At 41.1% G+C, this 12,213-nt stretch overlaps 1 long non-coding RNA gene across 1 annotated transcript; it reads right to left on the reverse strand.

The window, feature by feature from the left end:
* Positions 1 to 2,260: 2,260 nt before the first annotated feature.
* Positions 2,261 to 11,945, reverse strand: LOC144586127 (uncharacterized). The gene is made up of 2 exons (XR_013540872.1): positions 11,837 to 11,945; positions 2,261 to 2,425 (listed from the first exon to the last, which is right to left on the reverse strand). It is a non-coding gene; the product is annotated as an uncharacterized LOC144586127 (long non-coding RNA).
* Positions 11,946 to 12,213: the final 268 nt, after the last annotated feature.

Genomic DNA, 12,213 nt, shown 5'->3' on the forward strand with positions numbered 1-12,213 from the left:
CATTTTCTCACAGTAGCCAACTAGAGGCCTATAAGTACCCCATCATGGTAAGAGCAGTTCTTCAATATTAGCTTCCCCCTAGCAGTTGGCATGCAGAGCTGCATCCTAAAACATACCTAAATGAACAAGAAATAATGGCCAATGTCTGATAGATGACTGTGGTAAAGAACACCAAGAGTTGTTTTACAGGTAATAGATGTTAAAGTGGTAGCAGAACCCAAAACTACATATTGCACTTCAGAGTGGAGGGGAAGGGGGATTACTTTTTGCAGTGCTCCATCCCTGTCCTCCCACCCAATAAAAAGCTCTCTGCATGTTGGAAGATAGCACATGGGAGAAGTAAGTTTTGCAAGCCTATTTCTTTGATATGCAAGTTTTAAAGAGATGTTTCTTTAACTCCACAGATCACTGAGAACTGCAATCCCTGCCTGCAATCTGAAGTGGCATTCTGCCATTCTTTTCTTTTCTTTTCTTCTGTTAGGATGACACTTCAGCCTGAGCTGATGAAGCCACTGCATTCATTTGGTGTGGTAGTTTCTAGGCTTAATAACAAAGGTCAAAATTTGGCAAAATATCAAGTCTAGAACTCTTAAGATTAAGCAATGACTGGTTCCTCTTCCATGCAGTCATAATGATGGCATCAAGAAGTAAAAAAAAAAAAAAAAGAGAGAGAGAGAGAGAGAGAGAGAGAGAGAGAGAGAGAGACTATGTAATTTGCCTTTGGTGTTCTAGAGCTAAACTGTTGATCCTGCAGTGCCACCTACTGATCCACCTGTTACTAGATTCACCTTTTGGTTTTTTAAAAAGCGAACATAAGGTATAGTTCTTAGAAGAATTTGTTAAATGAAAAGCTATTTTATACAGATGACATGGGTGGGAGAAGTATGAACTACAAGCCGTCCAGTTAGTATTCATTTTCAAATATCTGTTTATTGCATATACGAACGAGGACGCACGCATCATGCAACCCTAAAGTAAAAAATGAGATTCAAGAATGAAAAGGAACTTTGGTGAAGTCTAGAACTGAAAATGACTTACATCAGTGGTTCTTAACCTTTGTTACTCGGATGCTTTTGAACTGCAACTCCCAGAAACCCCAGTCAGGACAGCTGGTGGTGAAGGCTTCTGGGAGTTGCAGTCCAAAACTCCTGAGTAACCCAAGGCTAAGAACCAGTGACTTACATGATAAACTTTCAAATTTAAAACAGTTAAAAATAAACTACAAGAATTACATTTCAAGTATCGTCCTCTCTTTTCAGCAATTTAGAGGTGATATGTGCCATCTTAAATCCAAAGGAGTCTTCTTCATAACTACTGGTGAGTTTTACATGCTGCACATAATAGTTTGAATTCTAAAATATATGGGCCTGAAACTATTGGCAATCAGGCATGGTAACAACCAGCACCTCACTAAGGAGTGGCAATTTGCTTTATGTAAGCTTAAATCGACAATATGATTCAGGCCATGGCTAGACAAGAACTTTATTATAGTGGATCAAATATGCATACATATTGTGGCACAGTGGTTAAACCACTGTACTGCAGCCAAAACTGTGCTCACGACCTGGGGTTGAATCCCAGGTAGCGGTTCAAGGTTGACTCAGCCTTCTATCCTTCCGAGGTCAGTAAAAATGAGTACCCATATTGTGGGGGGTGGGGGCAATGTGTAGCCTGCATAATTAACTTGTAAACCGCCCAGAGAGTGCTTGAAGCACTATGGGGCGGTATATAAGCAGCACGCTTTGCTTCGCTTCTGGAATAGCTTCCACAATCTCTTCAGATAAGATATTGTAAAAAGTGGGAGTGGAGGAAGTAAAAATAAGGTTAGGTATATGCTAAGTTATGAAGTTTTGATCAGTCTTACCAGCTAATGGTTGATTATCTCCATTTTGAAAATACAAAATAAGTTTGTCAGTTGGAAATTTGGGGAGACTTACCTTAGGTTCTCTGGTGGGTAGAAAAGCAAAATATAGAGAAAATTGTAGTTTCTGTATTAATCAAACTAATACTAATTCCAGGTAATCATCAAAACAAAAAAGCAAATACCTGTTTCCCTGAAAATAAGACCTAACCTGAAAATAAGCTCTAGTATGATTTTTCAGGATGCTCGTAATACAAGCCCTACCCCAAACATAAGCCATAGTTAAGTGAAACCTTGCCCTCTGTCATTGTGCAGCATTGTGCAGCAACCAGAAGATGGCATGACTATAAAATAAAACATCCCCCCAAAATAAGCCCTAATGCATTTTTGGAGCAAAGATTAATATAAGACCCTGTTTTATTTTTGGGGAAACACAATACCAATCAAATTGCATGTTCTTGGTGTCTAGCGGTAGGCTGGATGGCAAGAATTGAGGACTGAAGTTCTATCGTCAGTTGATACACAGCCACCTTCCTCCAGTTCCAGAATCCCATTCCTGAAGAGCTGAAGTAGAAAAAAATGACACATAGAAGAAAGCATATTAGGATAGTACATAAGAAAACTCCCCAAAATCTACTTCGCTTACTGCTTTCTGGAAGATACCATTCTTTACTAAGACAGTCAGGCTGCAAGAATGCTGACTGTTATGACTGATCATGTGGGGTCCTCTCCTGCTGCTCAGAAAGGCTGGTCAACAGTGGCCAAAGCAGTAGTAGAAAGAATTTCATGTCATCATGAGCTTGGCTGGCAAATCTTCTTTGCATCAGTATGTACTCGTGACAAAAAATGCACAAAAGGAAGGTGTCAGGCAATGAATAAAATTAACTTCATGACATATCACAGCTAAGGGTAGCTTCAAAGAACAATAAATACTGTACTGTAAAGTCAAAATCTGCACTCTAAAATTCTTTAAAAGAAACCCACTAACCACTAACTCAGGAAACAGAACCCTGAGATTTCAAGTCACAATTACACCAACTTCTGGGCTAAATTTGCACTGTCCCTAAGCTCATACACACACCATCACCCACTCTGTTCAGGCATGGCTATAAGATGATCAGAAGAGGCTTGCTTCCATTTCCACATAACCATGATTTCCCTTTTTATCACACAATCTGCAGTTTGAACTGATTCATTCAAGAAAAAATACACTTTATATTGATGGCTATACGTATATGTATCTCCAGATTGCTCTTTCTGAGAGGAGTACAATTCTGGAGGTAAGACAGAAACATCTCCCTACAGCATAAATGTACACAAGCTGCACCACCCACTGCAAAAGAATAGTCACAACTGACTGATAAATAATTCTGTGAGAGTGGACGTTGCGAAGAGACAGCAGCAGGAGGACAGAGCTCTGTCCCCTGGGCTGAATTCTGACCTTGTTTGGGACACCATGGGGTGTCGGAACCACCCTGGAGGGGTGGTGAACTGGGGGGGGGGGAAGCCTGTTGATCACGAGGGGGGTGGCGGCCACCCCTGTTTGATCCAGGAAACTCCCTAATCAGCCAACGGGCAGAAACATGCAGCCTCGGCTCGCTTGCAAGTCGTCGGCAGCCGGCTAAGAAGCAACAATCAACATCTGGCATTGTTGTTTACCATCGGGTGAGATTTTTATAATTAATTGCTTATACCCCTGGAGGAAATAATTCCTATATACGGGAAAAAAGAATTGCTATCTCATTTCAGAAACTATAAAGCGGCAAAAAATCTGGTGAGAGGGATAGCTGATGGAAAGGAAATAACTTTTAAAAATACACTTTAAGAATATTACAGTTTGGCGTTGTGAAGCTTGAGAAACTTTCCTGTGAGTTATACTTGATAAATCTGGACTCTGTTTTGACTACCTGAAATCTTTTGGCATGGAGCCTAGGAGCGGTGACCTTGAGCACTCTGCTGTTATTTCCTTTTGACTTTCTTTGAGCCTGGCTGGAAAATTAACCCTAAAGTGGACCTTTAATGCCATCAGGCCACAGATACAAATATTGCACCCTACCTTGGTATTTTGAGGGTTCAAATTTGGTTCAGGCCTATTTAGCCAAAGCGGACTTTTTGAAATGACTCTGGAAACTTTGAATATCTGTTTATAACCATTTGGGCAGCTGAAACAGAATGGCACAACAAGGACAATTTTGAAATGAAATAAAGTCTACTCTTCAAACAATATTAGAAACAGTGAGATCTCATTATCAAGAGGCAAAATTATCTAATCAACATCAGAAGAACTATAGTCCGCAAGCAACAGGGAACAACAAAGAAGGAAATGGGAGTATCTCAGATGATGTATGCCACTCAAAGCAGCAGCTGGAGGAAGTTAATCTAAGAGAAACATCAGTCTTGGACCAGAGGAGAGTACCAGGGGAAGACAAAGGAAAAAAAACAGCAAAATTAACCAAAAAAGTCTGGAAGACTCATTGAAGATAGACCAAGTACATAAATAGTGGACATAAATCAGATCTACAAAATGGTTTCAGAGGACATGAAAGATGACAGAATGCTTAGAAACACAGAAATATTAAATGAGAAAAGGGAAAAGAGAGGGAATTACCTAGAAAGATGAAAAAAGGGAAAACAAGGAAGGGCCCCTTAATATTGAAAACATGTTTATATTTATCATCTGGAACTGTAAAAGGGTATATTCTGCATATTAAAAAGGAGAACTAAATTGAAATAAGGGAGCCCTAATCAGGGTAAAGATGTAATATGGTGGTTTTTTATTTTAAGTAAACTAAACTAGATATAAAGCTGGGTCATGGATCTGGAACCACTTTCAATAAGAATGTTATTAGAAGACCTTGAGAATTTTATATAATATGAGAGTAATATTATGATAGTACTCATATTATATACTAAAATTTGTATATGAATGGTTTGAATGTTTGAAAGATGTTTGGAATTTGGGGGGATAACTGGGAAGACACTGAGATGTAAAAAACAAATAATTGTAAGCAAAACATGTAACACGATGTTTGACAAGCACAAAATAATGTAGATAGATTGAAAAACTAATAAAATGTTTATTAAAAAAATAATAATTCTGTGAGAGTTACAGGATAAGGCAGTCAATAAGGTCAGGCTGCCACAAATCAAAATGCTGGCACACCGATTTCAGCATACCCTTGTATAATTTTAGAAAGTTTACTTACAACTGTTGCTGTCAATACAGATCCATTAGCTCCATCTATTCCAACACTTTAGTGCTCCAGGAGAATTAAGCCATTATAAATATTGAGCAAGTAATTCTGTCAGAAGCCTTCTACGCCTTTGCAGTTAACACAAGTGTCACTGCAAAAAGGTCAAAGCATAATCAATTTCACAACTGCTTTTGGCAGTTTCTCAGACAGACATTCACAACCAGAATTGCAGTGACATGAAAGCCAAGAGGGGTAAATACACTCACCTACCAATGTGATGTAACCATACTGTTTCAATAATGGAAGACCCTTTGAAATAAATGACTAAGATTATGGCTAAGCTAGCAGCTAGTGTCAGCCTCTTGAGAATGTTCAGGATTGATTAGAATGATCTAAACAAAGTAAAAAAAAAAAAAAGCAAAATGTGCTGCTTATATATCTCCCTGTAGTGCTTAAAGCACTCTCTGGGCAGTTTACAATTTTTAAAATTATGCAGGCTACACTTTCCATGGAAATGGTTCTTGCCAATATAATGAAGTGAGTTAATAAGTGAGCCAGATTAGGATTTCAGCAAATTAGCAACTTCCCCTACTTGGCAGAGGAAGTGAAACCCCCCTTCCCCTGACTGTATATAGACTATCCCTGATGCTCTGCACCAGTTATTTTTTAAAATTTTTTTAAAAATCTTACATTGCCTTCTCTTAAAGGTCTCATTTAAAACCTATCTACAGTCAAGGCCACCGCTGTGGATTCAACAGCAGGTAGCTTTTTTGACAGGTCCTTTAAGGTGAGTCAAAGAAAAGATTTTATATTTTTTATAACTGATGCAGCACATAAGTAATAGCCGACATACAAGCAAAAAAATTATATTAACTTCCCTTGCCATGGATACGCCAAACAGGTGAAGTGATTAATTTGCCAATACCCTGAATTGGCTTTCTTATTAAACCACTTCACCGTGTTAGCAAATTGAAAGAGGGAGTCTTGCTTTGGATTAGTTTCAGTGGTCACATGTTCTGGAACCAATCCAATCCAGAGCAACCCTACCCACACCAGAAAAGTAGAAACCCTTGACAGGGGCCAGGAAAGTGAGGAATGCTCTGGGGCGGGGTGAGCTGTTGCAGTCTAGCAAAGGCACTGTCTGTTGTTTTCAAGAGTGCACTCAGCCCATCCCTATAGAGTTACTAAAGGCTAAATTGATCAGGGGCTTAGAGCAACAGGGGTCCCACTCCCTTAAATACACCATATGAAAAATGGACTTATAGAAGTGTGCTTGGCAAAGTGCCTTATTATAGATATAATCCTTCTTCCTTTTTGCTTCAGTTCTGATCAACCTTTGAACTAAGATGATTCTGAACTTCTCAGCACCAAAATTTTCAAGCATGAGCATGCTTGGACTCTTCATTCTTTATGTGCACCATTTCTTGAAAAGTCAGTGACTGGCAGGCACAAATATATTCAGAGAGCAGTGTCTACGCTTGAAGACTATTTTTTCTTCTCTTGGGGATTTTAGAAAGCTCTGAACTGGAGTGAAAGGATTTTTCAAGGGACAACATTTGAAGCAGTTGCAGCAGCGATATTTTCATTTGACATCTCAGTGAAATTGCTGCGTAATCCAAACAAGTCTAGTGAGACTTTCATAGATTCTTCAGAGATTGATTTATGAAAGCAGATACTGTAACTTATTGCTGTGAATGTTAAGAGGACCTTCCAAGGCAACTTTGTTCCCTAGTGTTTCAGCAACCATGACTTTGCAGAAGTGTTCAGTTCTTCAGTTCTTGAAGACTCTCTCAGTTATATCACTAAAAGTGATTGTTCTTCAGAGCCTTGAGAATGATCGTGAAAAGCACAAACACTGGAGAAAATCAGTCAGTTTACATTACACATCCAACTGCCAAACTGGCATGAGATTAGAGATGGGGTGTTGGTATTTGTACCGCAGAAGCCTCTGTGCTGCAAGGTCGGAAGACCAGCAGTCGTAAGATTAAATCCACGCAACGGAGTAAACTCCCGTCGCTTGTCCCAGCTCCTGCCAACCTAGCAGTTCAAAAGCATGTAAAAATGTAAGTAAAAAGTTACCACCATAGTGGGAAGGTAACAGCGTTCCATGTCTAGTTGCATTGGCCATGTGACCATGGAAACTGTCTTCGGACAAACACTGTCTTTATGGCTTGGAAACGGGGATGAGCACCACCCCCTAGAGTCAGACATGACTGGACTAAATGTCAAGGAGAACCTTTACCTTTATCTATTGGTATTTGGGTACAAATATCCCCATGCAGTTGGACTTAATGAGGGTCCATTCCCTGGGGCCAGACTATCCATTCACGCATCTGGCAGCGGTCTCACTCATCCTTCCAATAGCCCCACTCTCTTCCCACTCAGCTAGTCACTACAGGCAAAGGGAGGGAGGATGAGTCTCCCTACACAGCTGCTGTGTGGCCAGCTGAGCTGGAAGATAGCTGCTCTCCGGGCATGATTGGAAGGATGAGTGGGGCCGCCACTGGACGTGTGAGTGGACAGTCCGGCCCATCATTAAATCCAGCTGCAAAGAGATATTCATATTCGTATACGAATATGAATACCCCCATCTCCACATGAGATATGTGACTGCAGTCCCCTTACTCACATAAAGCACTTGTTATACATACATAATATCCACAGTGGGCCAAAGTCAAGTGGGGATTTCCATGCTACAATAAAATCAGCAGCAAAATGTGTCAAGAAAACCTAGCACAGGATATTATGTTCCATTTTTTCATATCTGCAGTTCTATCCCAGCATGTTCTATGACAGTGGTGGTTGGGTTCCACATTACAGTCACGTGACATGTCTGCAATGGCGGTTTCCCTTCAGTGAAAGGTGATTCCCTCCTTTCTCATTCCTACTGCTGGTGCCCAATGTTCCCAATTGCTGATCTCTGCCCCACCTCCTTACCTGAGTGGGCAGCTGCTGGAGGAGGCAGAGGAGGGGAGCACATGGTCCTGCTGGGACTAGACAAACACCTGAAGAGGAGGAGAAGAGCAGCCCATGCCAGCTGATGAGTGGGGGAGCCTACCGGGGAAATGGGGAAAGGGATCACGCGGCACATGTGGTGCCAGTCCAATGAACCAGCATGAACTTCTGAACCAAGGTTCATGCCCATCTCTAATTACTACATTGTACTGCATATTATCAGGGGACAGCATCAACATCACCAGTCCTCACACAGAGGACTAAACCTGCAGATGGGAAATGAGTATAGCATGGGCAGCCAAACAAGAGCTGTGGGTGGCGTTCCACACTCATCATGGGTATACAGAGCTTTGCCAAGCCAGGAGATTCATCTAGTGTGGATGGGTGGCCACAAGGTATCCTGCAAAAAAAAAGGTTGACAAAGAAGGAGGCATCTGAGTGGAAGCTAAAGACATTTAGAATCAACATGACATATGATGATAATGATAAGATGTACAATGAAACAAAGAGTTAAGTAACACTGGAGAATTCAAGATGGGTAGAAGTCCTTCAGTATTTTGCTGACATAAATTTTTCCTCAAGGATTTTAAAAACATAAACATAAGTATTAAAACACCTGATCAGTGATAGAGAATCCACTGATCATAAGCACCACAAAGTTTATAAATGGTTCTAAAACTTCAGCGTTTTTGACACTGCCATCATGCCTACATGTGATAAATCACCTTCACAACAACCGTATGAAAATTATTGTTTGGAAGTGACAAACGCCTAGGGCTCCATTGTGTTGCTTTGGAGTTTTGCACCTTTGAACTCTAAACCCAGCTATTTGCCTATAATTATCAGTCTCTACACGTATATGATGAAGTGGTAGTAAACTATCAGCCAACACCACACAATAATTTTCTCTTTTAAAAAATCAAACCGTCAATTTCACTGTCAGCATCTTTTAGTTCACTTCCTTCCATAATTCCTGTTCCACTACCAGGGCATAGACTTGCAGTTTTAGCCCACAATTGGTGCATTTTTTCTTCTTTTCCTTCATTGCTACTGGATCAAGAAGTGCCTACATTGTCAAAAACATTTTTTTAAAAGAACAGGAAACAAAATGCTTAAAGACTAACTGCTATATTTAAGAGGCCATAGGGTTTCTCTCTCCGATTTTTAATGTTTTTTTTTTAACTTGATCCAATACAGCCCCTTCTTTCCCAGTTTTCTTTATGCAGAACCACTCCATCTTTCCTCCACTACTAGACATGAAAGAAGCTCTTCTCATGACAATCCAAAACCTCAGTGGGGTTCAAGGGGATCCGATTTTCATGCCGTGTCTGTAAAATGGACCTAGAGGAGTTATGTTATGTGTGCTAGTATCCCTGTTGTGAAGGGGAGAGAAAAGATTTCTTGCCTCCTTGATTTATCTTCATAGCAGCCTTGTGAGTTAACTTAGACTAGGAACAGTGACTGTGCCACCCAAATGTCAAGCAGCAAGTTTCAAGTGAAGTAGTGATTTGAGCCTGGGTCTCCTCAGTACTAATCCAACATTATAACCACTACACCAGTGGATCCCAACCTTGAATCCCCAGATGTTCTTTGACTACAGGTGCCAGAAGTCCTGGCCACCACAGCTAGTGGTGAAGATTTCTTGGATTTTTAGCCCAAGAACATCTGAAGACCCAAAGTTGGGAACCGCTGCACAACACCATCTAAAAACATACATACTCTGCTGACTCTACATAGCTGTGTCTGTATGAATTTTAGTCACTGTGCTTTCAACACTGAAATGAATGTTATTGAGAATGAATATGGCGTATTTCACTCCTTTTGGTTTAGGTTTAGTGAAAATTTAGTTACACTAATAAAAACATTTTTGCTTTGGTTGCACAAATTAATCCCGACATGTTAAACAAAAAGCTTTTGTCGCAGGGTGGGTTACAGCCATAGATGTGAAGGTGCTGTGGGAAGCCCACACTGCCACATTCATTGCCAATGAAATCTGGGGGCCCTTCACAGCTATTAATTACTTTTCTTCCAACCAACAGCTGAACAAACTCTTATTGCTACTGCTTGCTTTTGGTAGGCCCTAAATGAGTCTCATCTGCATCTGTCCAAGCAGAGCAGACAGCTAAGATGAAGTAGAGATAAGTGGGAGCCTATGTAGGCACCTGGAGATGACTGAGGGACTGACTGAGCACTGTTGGACAGGCAAGATAAAAGTCAGGCTACAGCCTAGACAGGCCAGCAGCAAAATAGCAGGTCTCAATCCAAGAAGACTCTGTGCCAGCTGCTCCATCTGAATTAAAGAAAATCCAGTCATGAGAGCATAAGATTTCTTTCCATGATAAAAGATGGAGAGCAGAAATGACACAAATCCAATACTAAAATATATTGTGAGAAATTAATGATACACAGTTAGGGCTTACTTTCTGTACTAGAAAAGAAAATATGTTTTTCACTCTGCAGATCTAGAATCGAAACATTGAGTACCCCAGGAGTTCTTGGAGTGCGATCCCAGAAACTCCGGTTGGAACATCTAGTGGTGAAGGCTTTGGGGAGTTGCCTCTAAGAACACCTGAGTGATCCAAGGCTGGGAACCACTGGGGTAAAAGACTCCAGACTGACAGTCTGAAACCATAAATCTTCTCATAGTAAAATGAGGGAGGGAAATTAGTGTGATAACTTATTTCCACTTCTGACAGAAATTACAGAGAAGCCTGATGATAAGATGTGAAACATAAACAAACAAAAGCAAAACGGCCATCTTGGCATAGAACAAATCCCAGAATACATACTGAAGTGATATCTTTATTAAAAAAGGTACTTTTAAGAAAGTATAAAAGGGCCTTCAAGCTTTCCAAGAATGCTACCTGTCCATCAGGCAAGATCTTTAAAATAAGTGATAGGTGTGGAAAGAAGCTGCTCTGATAAGGAAAAAACAGATTGTGGCTTGTTTGGTTCTCCAAATTACTCTGGAATAGTGAGAACTAAAAGGTACTGGGATGAGAATTGTACTGGCATAAGAATTTCATATTTGATAATCAAGCAACATACAATGAGCATGAGGAGATTTTAAGAAGAAAGGAAGCAACAGGTCTGATAACAAAGTTTGCAGGTTAAACCAGGAAGGAAGATGGCTGGCTATATATCCCCCTTTATCTTGTAAATAAATGTCAAAATCCAAATTGTCGTGACAATTTTACTAAATCAACTAAATATCACAAAAGTCTACTTGTTCTCTTGTTAGGCATCCTTCAGTCTTGAAAGACTATGGTAACGTGCTCTGTATAGAGGAGTTGGAACAGCATCTAGTGTGGCTGAGGAGGCGGATTCGAGCGTGACAATCCCTTCCACACTGAAGACAAATACAATCTGTCTCCTGTCTGGCTCCCTGGTTTTGTTGCTTTGGTGACTGCCTCTTTGCCTCGGCCTGCTGGACAAGGGCCTCTTCAAATTGGGAGAGGCCGTGATGCAACGCCTGCCTCCAAAATAACAAATCTTTCCATTGTAATTTTCAAAAAAAAAAAAAAACATGTTAATTTGGACATGATTAAACAAACAAACAAACAAAAAAAACCGCACACACAAAGCAGGAACCCGATGTTGGCCCAAAGCAATCTGACGGACAGGGCAGCAGGGGCCCCGAGGCGTTAATTTCACCAGCAGGAGCTCCTGGTTTTGTTGGGCGCAAGAAACGTTATGACAAGCAATAAACATGAACTCTCCGTGTTAAAGTACAACAGCCCAGCTGTCCCTTTTTAAGTAAGGCATGAAGCAGGACCCACGTGGAGATCAAGGCTTAAAGGACTGAATAACATATTTCCCGCCTCACCGCCGACTTCAGTTCCTTGATAGAGACGCCTGTTCAATTTGTCAGATGGAAAGACGGCACAAGCCAACGCCGAAGAGAAACGGCCCTGGGAGGAAACCGAAGGAACGTCACTGCCGCAAACACTCGCAACCGACACAGAAACTTGAAAGCGTGGAACAGAAAATCGGCAGCCAAGTCGCAAAAAAAAGGGACTTGCTAGAAAGCAAAGGGGCGGGAAGCCGGCAAACCGAAGGGGGCGGGGCCAATGGAGTACTAGACGGCAAAGCCACGCCCTCCCACGTGCGCGGTGCCGCTGGGGTTTTCAAACAACTCACGTCACGTGACGTACAGTGACACGTTTTTCCCGGAAGGATGGATGTCGACGGCTGCTCTCGTCC

This window comes from Pogona vitticeps, chromosome 1, assembly GCF_051106095.1.
Source record: "Pogona vitticeps strain Pit_001003342236 chromosome 1, PviZW2.1, whole genome shotgun sequence".
NCBI lineage: Eukaryota > Metazoa > Chordata > Lepidosauria > Squamata > Agamidae > Pogona > Pogona vitticeps.